The 6,517-nt window shown below is 36.2% G+C and overlaps 1 long non-coding RNA gene across 1 annotated transcript; it reads left to right on the forward strand.

Annotated features, from left to right (window-relative positions):
- The first annotated feature begins 1,129 nt into the window (after nucleotides 1-1,129).
- Nucleotides 1,130-5,877, forward strand: LOC140167280 (uncharacterized). Its single transcript, XR_011861020.1, has 3 exons — nucleotides 1,130-1,300; nucleotides 4,699-4,913; nucleotides 5,638-5,877. It is a non-coding gene; the product is annotated as an uncharacterized lncRNA (long non-coding RNA).
- Nucleotides 5,878-6,517: the final 640 nt, after the last annotated feature.

Genomic DNA, 6,517 nt, shown 5'->3' on the forward strand with positions numbered 1-6,517 from the left:
AGGGACTGAGAATGTCTGCAAGGACTTTAACTGCATTGTATGTCAAGCTACCGATGCTAGACACTATCGGTCGAAGAGGAGCTTCCGGTTTATGGATTTTGGGTGTGCCGTACACTTTAGGGGCTGTGCAATAATTATGAGCCGGGGAGGGTAAAATTGTGGGGGAAAGACATTTTGACGAGCCGAAAGGGGGGGGGCAAGACATTTTAGCAAGCCGAGGGGGGGGCAAGTGATTTTTGGCACACATTCTTGGGGCACCTTTTAAATAAAACGCTCTAAAAAGGCTTAGGAAAACCGTACCGAAATGCTTAAATATGCAAATTTTCTTGCTCGCTGCGCTCGCAACATGTATATAAAACAATTAAGGTTTGCAAATTGGGATCCCAAAAATTTGGCTTGTGCAAGGGGGGGGGGCAAATATTTTTTGGCGGGCCGAGAGGGGGGCACGCGATTTTTGCCGAGCCGTTTGGAAATTTAATTATTGCACAGCCCCTTAGGAACTTCCTCGGTGGTTGGATATATTTTGTATTGTGAATTTATATTGCTATATAGTTTTATGCAATTGCTAGAGTCCTAAGGTACATAAACATTTAGATGATATTATAGGGACGAAACTGGAAAATATTTTACCGCGGTTCAAGTAATAAAATAACATCTTGACTTCAGGGACTCATATATGTAACGTAACATGTAAAGGTGGGGGGGGGGGGGGCTGACCAATTTCAGATTTTTGTCCTAAATCAGCTCTTAATCATGAGGTGCCGGTAACAATACCTAATTTACATACGCACTCTAAGTGATGTATCTAAATCAACATAACTGTGTAAGTCAAGCAAGTGACTTTTGGGATTGTTTTGTCACTTTCGGTAAAAATAATTCATAATTCACACACAAAAGCAACAGAATAATTGTCAAAATCATCAGCAAGTGACTTAGGCAGAGCAGATAGTTTTTCATTTTCCTCAAAAGTAGATAAAGTCGGTCGGGATATTTTGTTTCAATTGTTTTTTTGTTTGTTTTTGTTTTTTGTAAAAGAGGTTAAGTAGTTTTTGCAGCAGTAGTAGCCGTATTAGTGGTATCAGTAGTAACCGTGTATTAATCCCAGTAATTAATTTTTTTCATAGCTTGCCCAACTGGATGGTCGGCTTTTGACGAAGGGAACTACTGCTATAAATACGTATCGTTACGAAAAACCTTTAATGCTGCTAAGGAATATTGCGTGGATGAGGGTGCCAAGCTAGTCAACATTAGATCGTCAGACGAGAACTATTTTGTCAAACGTCACGCCGATGGTATTCAGGTCAGTGCAAAGTTTTTCCACTGGTTACTCCTTCATGTATCTATACATGCAATATTACATACACACCTGTATACGTTCAAGAAAATTAAAATGATAAAAAAGCCAATAAATAAATAAATAAATAAATAAATAAATAAATAAATAAATAAATAAATAAATAAATAAATAAATAAATAAATAAATAAATAAATAAATAAATAAATAAATAAATAAATAAATAAATATATAAATATATATATAAATAAATAAATAAATAAATAAATAAATAAATAAAAGCGCAGTGATTAATGGTGCGCTACGCACAGGCACAACGCCTAGACGTTGATCCACAGCCTCAGCACACTACAAGTTGTCGCTGACCACTAGGTTAGGAAGGAAGGTTTTTAATTCAAACTCTAATCGTGACCCGCAGGTCAAATTGCTAGAATTGTACATTAAACACACCTAAACAGACACAATGCAAATGCAGGCAGCAGCTTAATCAGCGCCAATTAATATTGCAACATTGAAACAAACAACTATACAAACATCCAATCCAACCCAACCACATCCCCCAAGTAGGCAATGAGGATAAAGTGCCTTGCCCAAGGACACAACACGTTGGCACGAGCGGGGCTCGAACTCACAACCCATGTATTATGAGTCGGGCGCCGTATCCACTCGGCCACACGTGCTCCCACAAACAGCCCCACATCATTCCATAAACCATTTAACAACAACACAGGGACTTCGCAGCTTCAAGAGCGCACACCCTAGATATTACACAAATGACCATCGCAACCAGGCAGCTCCCCGAGTTTCGTACGGGTTACAACGAGACAATTAGCAGTAAGTTCCTAGTCCAGGGCAATTTCAAGCTCGTAACAATAAAATAACCAATTTCTTGGAAAATACATTCAATTGAAATTTCACATGGTAAATGAAAATGGGGGACACCAAAGTTTACACGTGAAACCCATTTTTGATGAAGTCAGTATGAAGTGAACATAAAATTTGAATGTAAGATGTAAGTTTATTTTGGAAGACTTATCTTTAGTACGTACTTGAAAATTGAGAAAAAACAAGTACATAATGAAAATGTAGGAGGAATGAGCACTTATATGTCCTAAAAATTGCCTAAAAATTATAATTGTTTACTCATTTTTGTGCAAAATTCATAATATTGCAAGGTCATGAACCAAATTTCAGGTATTTTAATTTGTAGAAATGTTAGTAATTTACCATAGAAAATTGCTCAAATGCCACACGAACGTACACACTGCTGTTATTTGCCATTTGACCCCTCAAAAATGGAATATGCCATATATATTTTTAAATCATGTTGAATCAATTCAAATTGCTATTTAAGTAATTTGTATTGTTAAATTGGGAATTGTCAGTGGCCAATTCAAGAAAGGCGGGCGTATGTTATGGTGCTATTTTCTTTCGATTTATCAATAATATATCGCTACGCGGTACGTATTTCTCTCTCATCGTACTTGACTCACTACGAATCTGGGTTACCATCAGCCAGCTAACGAAGGAGAAACATCGCAAGCAGGCCCGTACGCAGGATTTTTTTTGGGGGGGGGGGGGCTGATTTTGAAAAAGTGGACTTTTTTCCAAGGGGGGGGCGATTTTGTGAAAAGTGGACTTTCTTCCCAAAATTTGGACCTTTTTTGACCAAAAAAGCGTAAAAAGCCTGATTTTTTTGGCTCGCTACGCTCGCATATGGTCATTTTTGGGACTTTTTGTATACTTTTGCCAATTGGGGGGGGGGTGCGTACGGGCCTGATCGCAAGCGTACGGGAAATCATAATGTTGTGAGACTTTGTTTATATTTGATATACAGAATTAAAGATTATAGTGAAGATAATTATACGGTGTGGTTCAAAAAGAACTTTACCCAATTTGAAAGGTTCATTTCTCGGCGTTTACAAAATTCTCAAAATTAGTATATTTTAACATATATCTGTCTAAAAATATGTGGTGAAACAATGAGAGAAAAAGAAGTTTAAGTAACAAAATGGTAGCAGTTTTACGTCAGAGGGTCGAAAATCACTTTGTCCACGCGTAATTCAATGGGATGTATCCGATTACCAACAGTATTTCGTTAGGCATGCATATTGGTAAACACTCTTGGGTTGTCATTCAAAATTTTACATGCATGAATGTTTTACATTCTAAGATCTTAATCCTCATTAGTCATGCTAGATGAAACAATAATTATACCCGAAATTAACATTATTAAACTTATGTAGCAATTAAACAATTACATTGGTTTTACCTGATGCGATTTTTGAATTTGATTTTTTTGCCTTTTGTGACTGCGTGGATATCTAGAGAGGATTTCAAGGTGTCAAGATGTTGTGAAAGCAATTTACAATACACGACAGGACTTTTTGGCAAAATTATACTTAATAACAGGGATTTTAGACGTGCTGCGTGCATTCGAATTTGTTTCCAGAATGTGAGAATCCCCACCCAAAGCTATCATACGTCTAGAGTAAAAGTAACCATTAGTATGTTCCAAGATGTAAAGAACGGAGTGGACGTAATAGAACTGGCCAAACTCCTGCCTAATACTCCAGAGTCAGTTATAGACGCAACAGTTTACCTCACATATCACTAAAGACGTTTCAAATTGTTGTTGCATATTTTTAATGAACATCTTTTAAAGAGTATTTGATGAAAAAGCTTAATAAATAAATTGTGATTGTTTTGTTAATTTCATAATTCTTTGTCAATCACTGGAGTGAAGTTCGGATACATTATTGTATCTAGCGTGAATAGTGAGGAGTAAAATCTTGGATTGTAATTCATTCATGCATATAAAACATTTAGCACTTTTGAATTACAAGCGGATGGTTTTTACCAATTTTATGTATGCCTAACGCAATGCTGATGGTTATCGGATACATCCCATTGAATTACGTGTGGACAAAGTGATTTTCGACCCATTGACGTAAAACTACTGCCATTTTGTTAATTTAGCTACTTTTTCCTCTTATTTTTTTCACCATATTATGTTCTTAAACAAATACATATTTAGAATATATAACACTTTTGAGAATAGCTGCTGTAAACGCCGAGAAATGAACCTTCCAAATTGGGTAAACTTCGTTTTGGACCACACTGTATCTTGTTATTTCTCTTCATGTATTCAGCGAGTCATTCCCCGGGAACTTTGAGATCCGTCGGCCGGCTATTATGGTATGATTTCTTTCACCAAATAACCGGTTGACGGAACTCGTAAGTTTCATTCACAACACTAAAAATATTTATGTTCCGATTTTTCTAAAATCTTTATATCTGGTGGATGGACGTAGTTAAGTCCCGAGAATAAAAGATGTATGGCATGTATTGAAAAACGAAATATTCTTGTCAGTAATTGTAGAAATTCTACCCAAATATTTTAGGTTTGGATTGGACTCAGTAGGCATCTTGAAGAAGGCAGATATGAAGGCGCCTATGTTTGGATTGGTAATGAATACGCAAGTTATACAAACTGGGATTCTGGACAGCCCAGCTATGAATATTTGTCCGCTGAAGAACTCTGCGTCGTGATGCGAACCAATGGAATGTGGAATGACTACAAATGTGCGGTTGAACACCCATTTGTATGTAAAAAATCGTACGTAACCATGGTAACAGTAATCTAACAAAAAAAATAGATCAACATGATATGGTGATGAAGAAAGTTAAACATTTATTCAAAGCATAAATTTGCTCACCTGAGAGCTTTCGGAATATGTGATTATTCCTTGTTCATTCGGTTGTTGGACTGACTATGATGTTTTAACTGAAAGAAGAAAAGTTAAGACATTTCCACTATACAATGATGGTTGATACCAATGAGATACAAAGAGTACCGACTCCGCCATGTTTGAGTGTCACAGAGGGCAACATAATAGTGTACATCCAAATAATTTCATTATGCGCGCAGCAATCTTCGATTCAAAGTGCGTGGCTGTTTGCGAGCAAACGCGCGTAGCGCTGAGTGCACAAAGCTTTGTAACACTCACTATCTATCGTTCGATTTCGGGCTCTTGCCGAAAAAATGCCGGAGGTACGCTACTTGCCCTACATGAACAACAAAACAAACTTTTTGGTTATAAATCTGCATATCTGTCGGTGACATTACTCATAATTGACGTATGTACTGTCAGTTGAGAAAAGTGACGTTTACCGTCTTTTTAACCGTATAATATATCGACAAATATCCATTGTACACAATTTGCATAAAGTTAAGGGAACACAGTTACACTTTGCGTTGTTGATTATAAGATATTATGACATTGACTGTACGTCAAAAGAAAACTTCTTTAATTATGTCTTTTATGTCTGTTTTATTTTAGGCGCACCTAGTTGATAATGGTGATGACGTGAAGTCTATAGCTATAAAATTGAAGGCTAACTTCATTGGGAGAAGATTATCTCAAGAAATCCTTAGAGCTTTCTTGCATTTCATACCATTACACAAATGTTAAATGCTCGTTAAGTTGCAATAATCAAAGTGTGATTGTAAAATTAGCCGGAGAAGAGTTGGAGAAATATTGTATCTTAATAAAGGCTAATGAACAAAACACCCAGCAAACACAAAAACGTTTGAAATAAGTTATCTTTTGGTTTTGGGTAAAAACGTTTTAATACCATTAAAATGTCGGGTTATATAAAGGTCATGAAAACGTTTTAAAACGTTTTGTATGAAAACACACTACAGCAATATTTTTAAAATGTTTGCAAAATGTTATTGTAAACTATTTTTGCAAACATTTTTGCCAAATATTTTGTCAACACTTAAAAATAACCACCCGATACACACATATACGTAACACGTTGTGTCCATACGGGTCGTATGGGCACGGTAAATGCCATGCTGGGATGGATATGCTATATTACAGCATACGTATGGGCACGGTGTACCTCGTTGTCAAAATACGGTACGTATTTTAAATTTGTAACATAATTAATAAATAACCCTAACCCTAACCCTAATCCCTAACCCTAACTCTACTTTTTTCTTTTACTTTTTACCCCATATTGTTGGATATTAATATTTCGCGGTTAGTGCTTCTTTGTAGCCCTGCGGGGCAAACTTGTTGGATATCCACATTTCGCGGTTTAACTTAGTGGTTCTTTTTTTTTTTACAAAACGTTTTGATAATATTTAAATGTCGGGTTATATAAAGGTCATGAAAACGCTTTAAAACGTTTTGTATGAAGACACACAACAAT

This window comes from Amphiura filiformis, chromosome 13 (assembly GCF_039555335.1).
Source record: "Amphiura filiformis chromosome 13, Afil_fr2py, whole genome shotgun sequence".
NCBI classification, from domain to species: domain Eukaryota; kingdom Metazoa; phylum Echinodermata; class Ophiuroidea; order Amphilepidida; family Amphiuridae; genus Amphiura; species Amphiura filiformis.